The sequence below is a fragment of the Betta splendens genome, chromosome 17 (genome assembly GCF_900634795.4).
Source record: "Betta splendens chromosome 17, fBetSpl5.4, whole genome shotgun sequence".
NCBI classification, from domain to species: domain Eukaryota; kingdom Metazoa; phylum Chordata; class Actinopteri; order Anabantiformes; family Osphronemidae; genus Betta; species Betta splendens.
Window position 1 is genome coordinate 16,678,828 of NC_040897.2, and position 12,398 is coordinate 16,691,225.

Consider the following 12,398-nt stretch of genomic DNA (forward strand, 5'->3'; position numbering starts at 1 on the left):
CCAGTAAAATTAAAACTGATAACCATGATTGGAGAGAATAGTGTAGTAGGTAGTGAGAGAGTGTCTGGACTCCGTGTGAGGGGTTACAGCTCAGCAACATACATCCACCTTCCTCCTGCTTACACAAAGGAGTCCATACCTGCAAGTCGTGACTATATACCTACCTGTGAAACAGCCAAGGCTGGAAACTATTATCAAGGATCATTGACGAAATCCCACCTCTGCTTAGTTGTGAAGTAGGTCTTCTTATAGGATATAACTGCTCCAGAGCCCTAGCACCCAGACAGGTAATAATAGGAAAAGGAGACTAACCGTATGCTATTCAAACAGACCTAGGTTGGAGCATCGTTGGAAGTACAACACCCTACAACGACACTGAAATGGGAAACAGTCTCTGCCATCGTATCTCAGTAAGAGAGCCCCCCCCACTAACGCCTATGGATGCAATCCGTGCCCTGGAGAATGATTCAAGGATGTTGGCAGAAAGGACAAAATGGTCTCCCATGAAGATTTCATCTTCCTTAGCAAATTAGAAGGAAGCATAAGAAAGAACACAAAGGGCATTAATAAATGCCTCTCCCATTCAAGGAAAGACCACAAATGCCTGAAAACAAGGTGGTTGCACAGCAAAGACTGAACCACCTCAGGAGGAAACTCTAAAGATGAGCATTACAGAGAAGACTACACAAGGTTTATGGACAACATTATTGAAAGCGGCGATGCAGAAGAAGCGTTGGATGAAGGACCACCTGGAGAAAAATGGTATTTACCTCATCATGGCATTTATCATCCTAAAAAGCCAGGAAAACTTAGAGTTGTCTTTAGATTGTTCTGCATAGAGGTACCAGCATCAATGAGAATCTTATGCCCGACATGATAAACAATTTAACAGGAATCCTCATACGGTTTCAACAACATCCCATTCCTGTGACATGTGATATAGAGAAAATGTTCCACCATTTCCACGTCGAGGAAAAAGACAGCAATTACCTCCGTTTCTTATCGTGGGAAAAAGGGGATTTAAATACACAACCAAAGGACTACAGGATGAAGGTTCACCTTTTTGGAGCAGTATCCTCCCCAGGATGCGCAAACTATGGGTTGAAGCACCTGGCAAAGGAAAACCATCTTTTATTCCCATCAGGAGCAGAGTTCATTGCAAGAGACTTTTATGGAGACGATGGAGTCACAAGTGTAGAATCCGTTGAATGTGCCATAAAGCTGGCAAGAGAAGCACGTGAAATATGTGCAAAGGGTGGCCTACGTCTGCACAAGTTTATGTCCAATAATGCTGCTGTTATGCAAAGTATACCTGCATCAGAACATGGAATCGAAACAAAGACAAAGGACCTTGCCTTCAGTGGCATCCAAACAGAGAGAACGCTAAGGATGCACTGGAATATTGAAACTGACTGCTCCACATTCATCAGCAGTGTCAAAAACCAGCCTCTCACGCGTCGTGGCATATTATCCAATGTCGCCTCCATATATGACCCTCTTGGACTCATAGCCCCTTACCTTACTTACAACCCTTTTGAACTCATTCAAGCACCCAACAGTTATTCCTAAGGGACATAATATAGCAAAACTTATCATCATGCACTATCATGAGAAAGTTGCTCATCAGGGAAAAGGCTTCAGCACCATTCACATACTGTGACATTTCTATGGGAAAAATTGTGTCTTCCTTACTTCTATGCAGTTATTATGATTTATGACTTATGTTCTGCAATTAATATCTTATGTTTTGTCTTACTGTATGCATTTGACATTTCACCTACATTGTTCAATGGTTGTCTCTGCCTGATAGACTCTCAACTCTAGCTCCCAAACCCAAGGTCAGGGAGTTGTGTCTCTGTCTGTTGAGACTTGGTGCTCCTTTCTTACAGATAATTGGACGTCAGCAATGCAGGTGTGAGAATGTAAATATCTTCACACACACTGTGACAGGGAGGAGATGGTGCATGTAATTTGATTGGGTTAGAAAGACATTCCACCCTAGTCGGACAGAGAAGCTAAAAGGCAGAAGCAACTTGAGGATCGTGGGCTCTTTGCATTATACCTCCGTGGTGTGTGCACTGATCTCCCCAGCTGGTTTTTGGTTTGTTGATGTGCACGATCAACATCCATGCTTTTTATTTGCTTTCCCCATTATTTTTATTTTCTTTATTATTTCAATAAATCGCACAAAAGGACAACTCTCTCTCATCTACTTCTTTATGGAAAATTTCCACCACAGAAATTGGCGTTGTCGGCAGGATCCCGCTGCAGGTCGTCTGGACGGTGTGACCAGGGACGATAGTCCTGAGGACTAGGGTCGCTCAGCCTCCAAACCTCTACAGACATTCAGAGCTGGGAGGACTGCTCACCCGTCTGGATCGCCTCTGACGAGATCCACGAACTCAGATTCAAACTCAAATCCTAATTTGTCTCGGCTCGGTGAGAGAGATTCCTTTTGATTTGGGAAAAACAAAAAGATTGGAACTTTTATTTTTAATTTAGCTGAAACATTTCAATTGGTTGAAAAAAAAGAAAATCTTTTTGGTTGAAACACTAAATTTGATTAGGAAAATTAATTAGATCGAGAAAGAAAAAAAAAAATCCCAAATACTACATGTTCTTAATTAGGTGAAAGTCTGGTCTGGGTGGTGAGACGTCGGTTGCTAAGGGTTGGCTCGTGGAACCGAGCTTCCGTCTGTACTGAGGATACAGACATGTTATTTTTGATCTGTGCGTGGTCCACACGTGGGGGACTGAGTATAAAAGACGGCTTCTGAAAGAGGGAGCGCGTTCGCAGAGTGAAGTATTTTCAAGATACGAGGGACCCGGGCCTAGAGGGGCCTAACGTTGAGGAAATACGTTGGGAAAGGCTCTGTCGCCAGATCAGGTTGGTTCCCTTTTTACGGAGACGTCCGATAAAAAGGCATTTTGGGAAGGTTTGGGAACACACAAAAAAATCTAAGGCAGGAAACCGCCGGACTCTGAAAGACGGGTTCTGGGCAATTTGAGTCTTCACCACCAGACAGCAACCGTACAAAACTAAACGTAATTAAAGTAAATATGGTTATTAGTGCGTTTCATGTTTCCACGAGTGGAAAACTGGTTATGGGTTCAAAAGGAGAATCGCTTTGCGTAAAAGGACATACGCACTTTAAAAGAAAAATTAGAGACAAAAGAAAAGATTTGAAAAAGCAAAACTATGGAAACTAAACCCCTAAAAGAAACAAAAGAAAGATGAGAGTAACGGAAAAAAAAGGAGATAACAACTCTGGGGAAGAATTGTTTGCACTCTGCCACACACACATACACCACACACATATCATGTCAAGAGCACATGCTCCCATTGTTTCTGCTCTCTATTCTAATGCAGAACTGAGCGCGATGAGGGTAAATCCGGATCTGGACTCCTTTCCCACCGTCAGCAGAAGAACCGAAGGAGAAGAAGCGCCGACCAATAACCAGAACAGGGTGGAAGCTCTGACACCACAGCAGCTGGAGGACACAGACCATAGCATGGACGCCTCACAGACTCCCACAACGTCTGCAGCCATCACGTTCTGGGCTCATCAGATGAACCAGCTACTAGAAGCATGTGTGTCTGACACAGACACCTGCTTATGACAATCAGCAAAGGAAAACAAGGACAGAGCAACAGCAGAGAAGACATGCTCTGAAACAGACACTGGTTGAAACAACAGGAGAGGCTTCAGACGTGATCGGCCCAATAGAGCTGCATCTGAGGATCCAGGAAAGGTCTGTCATCGAGGAACAACTGTCCTATTGAAAGGCTTCACCCACTGGCGCTCACATGAGACTGATGGTTGGGGAAGGGGGAAGGTGATGGTTCCTTTTCACGTGACGTAGAACACGGTACCGCAAACACACACACACACATTCATACACGCAATGAAGAAACACGCTTACAGCTGATACACGCTCAAATTCATGTTCATGCTTATCTGCTTATTGCAATGAAGAATCGCTTTTTGCTCAAAAAAATCCCACAGAGTGATTTAAAATGATGACAAACAGCTAAATGACAACTGCTGCATGACTTTGCAGTCTGATGGGTTTAAACTATTTTAACTTGCAACAAATTCAGTAATAAAATCCTCCATGTTTCTAAAAAGATTTGTGCACAAAATAGGTTTGTCTGGCCAGACTATAGGAAAACAAAACAAAAAAAAAAAACATAGGAAGACTGAAACTGACTGAAACAGACTATTAATGACTATTAAAGGGAAGACGACTATTAGAGAGAAGTAATAATAATGACTGTACGTACCAGACTATTAAAGAAAAACTTACTGTTTCACTGTCTTGTGCAACATCTGACAGCAAGACACCTTAACATTCATTTTTGCTTTCAAACTTATGCCCAGTTGATTTTTTAGGAAGAGATCTGATGTGTAGTTTAAGTATTTGATTGATTTCCACTCCAGACGGAGTGCAGGTTACATCTACAGACATTCTAAATAATCCCTCTTTTGTTGGTGTTAACTTCAGCTCAGCTGTGCTCTTATCATTGGCTGCTGAGGGGGGGCTGTAACTGAGGCCCTCACACAGGTTGCATCATAGCTTGTTTCCATGTAATACGACCTCCAGAGACGCATCTGACCTGACCTACTTGTGTCTCCTGGTCCTGATGATAAATTTGAAGAGTTAATTTTTCACACACACACAAACTGACCTCAACTTCCCTCTTTTGGGAAGAACACAGGTCTGCGCTTGCGATTTCTTTTACTAACGAACAAAAAGATTTTTGATGTTGATTCTACAGTTCCACACCTCCCTCTGTGAAACATGATGGAGACAGATGACAGGACGTGGGTCCTTTCGTGAACAGATGTCAACGGGGTGGAGACTGGTGAACGACTTCCGACCCCATGTGACGTTTTCACCTACTTTGCATACTTTTAGAAAACTTTTTTTATTCTGCCTGTTATGTGCAGCAAACAGTGAACTTGGTACCTCCACATTCTAATGACACACTACATGCTTTTATTTTTTTTTTTAGAGGACGCTCTGACCCAACACTCAGCCTTACAGGAAGCCCTGCTTCCCTGTGGCTCACACACAGACATGATGTAGGTTTGATCAGAGGAGGTGAACCAGTGGTGGTCACACCTAAATCTGACCACAGACGATTTAAACAACATCACCCTCTGAAAGAAGTCATAGATGGTGTTACTGCAGACACCACTAAGATACTGAAACATTGGATGCTACAGGCCACAAAGAGCCTGTCTAAATTACAGTTTGTTCAGACAAAGGTTATTTTCTGGGTCAGTGTAATTACAGCTGATGGCAAATCCATCTCACTCAACAGAGTTAAAGCAATTTGAAACCTGCCTAAACCGTCCACGTAAAAACAGCTGATATCTTTTCTAGGTCTTTGTTCTTATTGTAGGACTTTCGTTCCTAACTTTAATGTCTTTGAGGCCCCACTCAGGGTTCTGATGCAGATGTCTTCATCGTCCACTTCTTTTTTTTTTTGTTCTGTCCAGCAGTTTAGCAAGCAGCATATATTACGCTGGATGCCACATTGTGATGGACAGCTTTGCTTTAACAAGAAGAGTATATATAGAATATATATACTCTTCCTGATTTATGGTTTATTTAATGGTTTATTTAGCTAATCCAAAATGTGTGTGATGTTGCTGTGTTGGTGGACAGGTTAGGTTTCTGCTTTAGGGTGTGTATGCGGGAGGGTGGGGTAAGGGGTGCAACCAGCTGCTGAAACCAAGCAAATCTGTTAAGTAAACAATCGGAGCAAAAAAAAATAAATAAAAAAAATAAATAAGAAGCATGGATGTACCTTAGGCTAACACATTCATAACTAAACAATTTTTGTACTGTGGTTTACCTTGGAGATTAATACTAATACCAATAATAGTGCTAAGGTATGTGCACATACTAATACAAACATATATATACAATATACATACATATGTGCATTATTATACATATCCCATACTACTGAATAAAAGTCATGACATACAACACCACAAATTCCATATTCACACATTATTCATATTGGTAGTGATAAGTATCAGTAATACTTACAGTTGGATTTGGAAAGTGTCCCACTACAAGGTTAGTAAGGCTGTAGCTTAACATTATTCACCCAAAGGGTGAGGCAGACGTTGGTGCATGAACAATGCCACTTGTGGAAGTCAGGGTGATGTGAGGGGCTCTGCCACTACGCCCATCCAGCAAGCAGAAGAAGGAATCCCAGCAGCCAGAGAGTCCACACACTTTCAGTTCCAGGAGGGCAGGTGTTGCGACCCAAGCCGCCCACACAGAGCCCCCCAGGCAGAGCTGCAGCAGCCACAGAGACAGCACCCGAGGCCAGAGTGGGCCACCGGGGGTCAACGCTGTCCGCCCCATGAGAACCAGGGGCAAACACTCCCCCCGGCGGGAGGGTCGGCCCGAAAGAGTAGAGCCCGAGGACCCACGGTCCGTAGGGAGCCCGCCAGAAGATGCCCCCGCGCCCAGAGTGGGGCCCGCCCCCAGTCCACCACCCCCACATGGGCGGAGCGGGGCCTACCCCATCGGCCCGACCTCATCCCCTGGCGCTACAGCGGCCTGCAGCACAAGGCTAGCAATTGGTGAGGTCAGCAGAAAAGAGACCACCCAGGCAGACGATCATCGTACCCCGGGCGAAAAACCGGACCCCCCACACTTCAACCGCACCACACGCATACCAACTCACACAAACACAGACGCATACACCCACCCACATGTGCAACACACATCATCACATCAACACACACACACACACACACACACCATAGACTCTCTCACAACAAACTAGTCAATCATACGTGAACCAATGCACTCTCAGATACATTCTCGCACCCACACCATTCGCTTGATCACATTCGTGGGGAGGGTAGGTCTCCGGCCTGCCGTCCATGTGGCCCCAGGCAGGGACCGCAGCTGTAGAAAGGCAGTAGGCAGAGGGCAGTAGAAAAAGGTACCCCAGAACCCTGCAACCCAGCTTGGACGTGAGTGTGTGGAACTAAAGTGCACAGAAGGTGGGTGACACCTCCAGGAGCACAACCGCTGGCTGACGGTGTGTCCCCCGGACAGTGCCCCCCTTCGCCCTAAATGTCTTTTTGCAGTTAAAACTGGGTGGTGATCTCTCCATCAGGGCCAGTGGCCGAGGCCACAACTGGCCTCAGCCCCAGGCCCCAGTGAAAGAGCCCACCCCCGGCCCTAAATGTATGTGTATGTAGCTAAGTATGAGGAACTTTGGGAGATACCCAATTCTCCGGGGGGTCCAGCAGACAGAGCCATCAACGGGAAGGCTCCGTCTACTGGCCCCCCCGGAAGGAGCCCCCAGATTCCTGGACAAGTGTGCATGACTAATGCAATTAAAACTGCAGAGCATCCCACTTGGAAGGGACGGAACCACTTCCCAGTAGCCCCGGTCCCTCCATCAGCAGGACGCCCCTTGCAGACCTAAGTGGATGAATGCGGAGAAATGTAGTTGGGAAGCAGAGCACCAGGGTCCGCAGAGCCAGGTTCCCGACTGGCTCTGCTACCTATCCCACCACCCCCCACAACCCTCAGCCAGGAAGGGACAGCCGAGACCCAGGGACCGCAGTACTACTGCCCAGGCGCCACACGCAGCACAGCCAGAGCCATCCTCACCCTTCTTTCACACTTACCCATTCTCTCGCTCAAGTATGCCCATGCTCGCCCCGTGTAGTGTGACACTCAAACCCACACACATACTCTGCGGTTGTGCATTGAGGGCCAGCCTCCGCCCAGGGCCCAATGAAGGTTCTAGCCTGAGTAGTCCGCCAACCCCCCCTGCAACAGGCCTGAGCAGTTACCAGAGGGCGTCGGACCGCTAGGGCAGGCAGCGCCCCACCCGAGCAGGGGCAGCGCCCCAGGGGAGAGACACCCCTCCGGGCACAGGCAGGCACCCCCAGAGGGAGTCCCCCGGACGCAGGTCACCCAGGTCTCCACCCCCAGGTCCGCCCCCGCACACCGGCAGGGAGGCCCGCCTCCGGCTCCCCGGAGACAGGCACACGCCAACCCTCAAAATGGTCCCACCCCGGCACAGGGCCGCTGGTCTCAGCAGCCACCACACCCCGCCACAGGGGACCCATGCGGCCAGCCCAGAGTCCACCAACCCGTTGTCCCGGTTCCTTAGGCAGGCAGGCACCACCAACCACTAGTCACCCCCCCTCCACTGTGCCAGACATGACGCAGCACCCGAGCCCCACGCATCCTTACCTGGAAATGGAATCAATCAGAGTATAGTTTTGGTCATTGATTTGATGAAGCAGACAATGTGTCTAAGGTGGTATAATCTAAAAAGCTGTTCAGGTATTGAGTAATGCTTAATTTTTTTTTAGTTTTCTAGTTCATGAGGAGGATTTTCTTTGCGACACAGAGGGCAGAAAGAAGTGTGTGTGATGAGTTTGTCTCTAGATCAAGCCCACTTAGATCTCCTAGAAGACAAAGTGCAGGGGCTGCTGGGATTGGACAGCTTAACTGGGTTGACAGGTGTTCACATACTCTTTGCCAAAATTGCTGCACAGGTGAACATGACCAGAATGCATGTAGGAATCTATCTGCTGTGTTATCTGTACAGTGAGGGCAAATATTTAAGTTTGTGAGACCCATTTGGAACATCCTTTGTCCTGTATAGTGAGTTCTATTAAGAATTTTGTATTGTATTAGTTGTAAATTTGTATTTTTTGTCATTCTGAATAAATTAGAACATATGTTATTCCAGAACGTGTAATTAGTGGTGATATTGAGATCAGCTTCCCATTTAGAGATCGGAAGGCTCACTGTCTGGTCTACATTGGAAATTAAGATATAGATTTTGGATACTGTCCTTTTCCCTGATATATCAATAAATCGCTCTATTACTGGTGGTGGTTGCATGTGGATGGGAGTATTCTTACTTTTTGCATTAAGTATTGACTTTAGTTGTTGGTATTCTAAGAAATTGGCACTAGTGATTTCATAGTGAGACACTAGTTCTTCAAAAGAGGTAAACTTGTCTCTTGTGAAAACATGTTTCAGATGTGTTATCCCTTTGATATGCCAAGTTGGAAAGTGTATTGCCTTTTTGTTTTGTATGATGTCTGGATTGTTCCAGAGAGGTGTGTTTTGGCAAAGAGTAAGCGAAGACCCATTAATTTTAAGAAACTCCCACCAGGCTTGCAGAGATGCTTTTATGCTAATGTTCTGGTAACAACTATGATGTTTGATTTTGTTGCTGATAAAGGGCAGATCTGCAACTTTAATATTTCCACAAAATGTTTGTTCAATGTCTATGCAGGAGGAGTCTGCTGGCATGGGTTTTATCCATTTGTGGACATGGTTCAGTCTATTGGCAAGAAAATAGTGGTGGAAGTTAGGTAGTTCTAGGCCGCCGCAGCGTCTGGATTTTTGAAGAGTTTTTAAACTAATTCGTGGTGGCTTGGTTTTCCACAAAAACTGTGAGATGTAGGAGTCTAATGTCTTAAACCACGCCTGGGCTGGCTGAGTTGGAATCATTGAAAATATGTAATTAATTTTTGGCAGGATCATCATTTTTATGGTGGCAATTCTTCCCATAAGTGAAATGGGTAAGGACTGCCATCTTTTGAGGTTGGCTTCTATTTGTTTTAATATTGGATTGTAGTTTAGATCAATAAGCTCTGATAGCCTAGACGACAATTCAATGCCCAAGTATTTAATGTTCCCTGAATGGAGTGTGGTAGAGGAGATGTTAGTCACCTTAAGGTTAAGTGGTAGCACTATAGATTTGGTCCAGTTAATAGAGTACTCTGAAAGTCCTGAGAATTCATCTATGAGGCTGATAGTTGTAGGAAGAGACGTCTGTGGCTCCAGGAGAAACAGTAACACATCGTCAGCATATAAAATTATTTCATGATTTACTGATTTGGTCGATATTCCAGTAATTCCTTCATGCTGTCTTATTGCTGCGGCTAGAGGTTCAATAAATATTGCAAATAGTGATGGGGACAGTGGGCAGCCCTGTCTTGTCCCTCTATGCAGATTAAACCTTGGTGAGATCTGGTTGTTTGTTCTGACTGCAGCGTTTGCTGAGTTGTATAATATTTGGATCCAGTCTATGAATGTTTCCCCAATGCCGAATTTGTGCAGAGTGGCTAAAAGAAACTTCCAGTTTACTCTATCGAAAGCTTTTTCTGCATCTAAGGAGACGATGGCTGACTCTAGTTTATGGATGGTGACATAATCAATTAAATTAATTAGTCTGTTCATATTGTTTGTTGACTGTCTACCTTTAATGAAGCCTGTTTGATCAGAGTGAATTATATATGGAGTGATTTTTTCTAATCTTCTAGCAAGTGCTTTACACACTATTTTTAGATCTACATTTATTAATGAAATTGGTCTATAACTCGATGGGAGTGTAGGGTCTTTTCCTGGTTTTTGGAGCAGGCTTATGAAGGCAGAATTCATATTTGTGGGTAATGAATGTTGTTGTTTAATTTCAGCTACCATTTTGTAAAAGCTGGGTGCCAGCATGGACCAGAACTCTTTATAAAATTCAGTTGGGAATCCATCTGGTCCTGGAGCTTTTTTATTGGGCATCTCCTGCAGAGCTTCATGTAGTTCTGCCAAAGATAACAATGAGTCTAGAGTTGTGGATTGTTCTTCCTTTAGCTTTGGCAGTTCTAGTTTATTCAGAAACGCCTCTATGGCTGAGGTGGGTGGATCTATTTGGGACGTATATAACTCTTGGTAAAAGTTTTTAAAGGTATCATTTATTTCATGGGGATCACGAGTAATGTTGCCTTCCTTATTAGTTATTGAATGGATGATTTGTTTCTCTTTATTATTTTTTAATTGGTTAGCTAGAAATTTACCACATTTATTAGCATGGTCAAAGTTCTCCCAGCGTAATTGGTCTATCTGAAACTGAGTTTTGCAATCAATTATATTATTTAATTTCAGCTTTAGATTCTTTAGGTCTTCTAGGACATCATTGGTTGGAGAGGCTGCATATTTAATCTCTAGAGATTTTATTTTTTGCTCTAATTCTAATTCAAGTAACATGTCCTTTTTTTCTTGTGTGATGAATATAAAATAATTCTACCGCGCATAACTGCCTTCCCAGTCTCCCAAAGAACACAGGGTGAGATTTCTGGTGTATCGTTGATTTCTATAAAGGTTTTCCATTCTCTCCTGACATAACTGATGAAGTCTTGATCATTGAGTAATGATGTATTAAACCTCCAATTCCTGGTTGATGGTGTGGCTGTCTTAATCAACGAAATGGACATTGGTGCATGATCACTGATTGTGATAGAGTGAATATTGGTGTCAGAGACATTTGTTATTTACTAAAATATAATCTATACGGGAGTGAGAGTGGTGAACTGGTGAGAAAAAGGTATATTCCCTGGATGTAGGATGAAGAGAACGCCATGTGTCACAGAGACCAAAGTCATCCATGTACTGTTTTAAGGTCTGTACTGATTGCCAGTTCCTGTTGCTCACAGCTTTGCTTAGCCTGTCCAACTCTGGGTTAAATACTAAATTAAAGTCCCCTCCTACTATAAGTTTGGAACCAGAGTGAGCAGACAGTGATGTGAAGAAGCTGTGAAAGAAAGAGGGGTCGTCAGCATTAGGGCCATACACATTAGCTATGCAATATTCAATGTTTCCTATCAAGATATTAATGATTATATATCTGCCTTCTGGATCTACAATGGTATCGTTATGCGTAAAGTTAATCTTTTTATTTATCAGGATGGCGACCCCTCTTTGTTTAGAATTGTAACCGGCTAAGTAAGCATGTGGGAACTCTGCTGATGCCAGAGTGTAATTTATAATTTTGGGAATATGAGTTTCCTGTAGTAAAACAATGTCTGCTTGTAGGGTTTTCAAATGGTTAAATATTTTAAATCGTTTCTCCTTCTTATTGATTCCACGTACATTCCAAGTGACAATCTTCAGTGGTGTCATATCTTACCTGACTGCTGTGGATCACTAGTCTTGTGTGTATGTAGTGTGACAGACTTTAGGTGTGTGGCTAACCTTAAGTACCTGTGTATTCTGAGTTGTGTGTTATCTATGTATGTGCACGTGTTTCCCCTGTGCAGTAGATGTTTGTGTGTGGCTGTTGGAGGGCTACATAGCTGGCTGACTATGTGGAAGAAGAATAGAGAAAAGGATGTAGACAGTGTGGAGTGAAAGTAGGTGAAGGAAAAAGAGTAAAGGGAAGGAAAATTAAAGTGAAAGGGAAGTGAGTGATTACGTATGGTGAGCGCTTTGCAAAGTGAGTGAGTGAGTGACATTAGAATGACAATAAACATTTATATGAAACATCTGCGAGAGAACGAGTTTGAATACTGGATGTAAAGTTATAACACATAGTTGCATTGCATCTATTA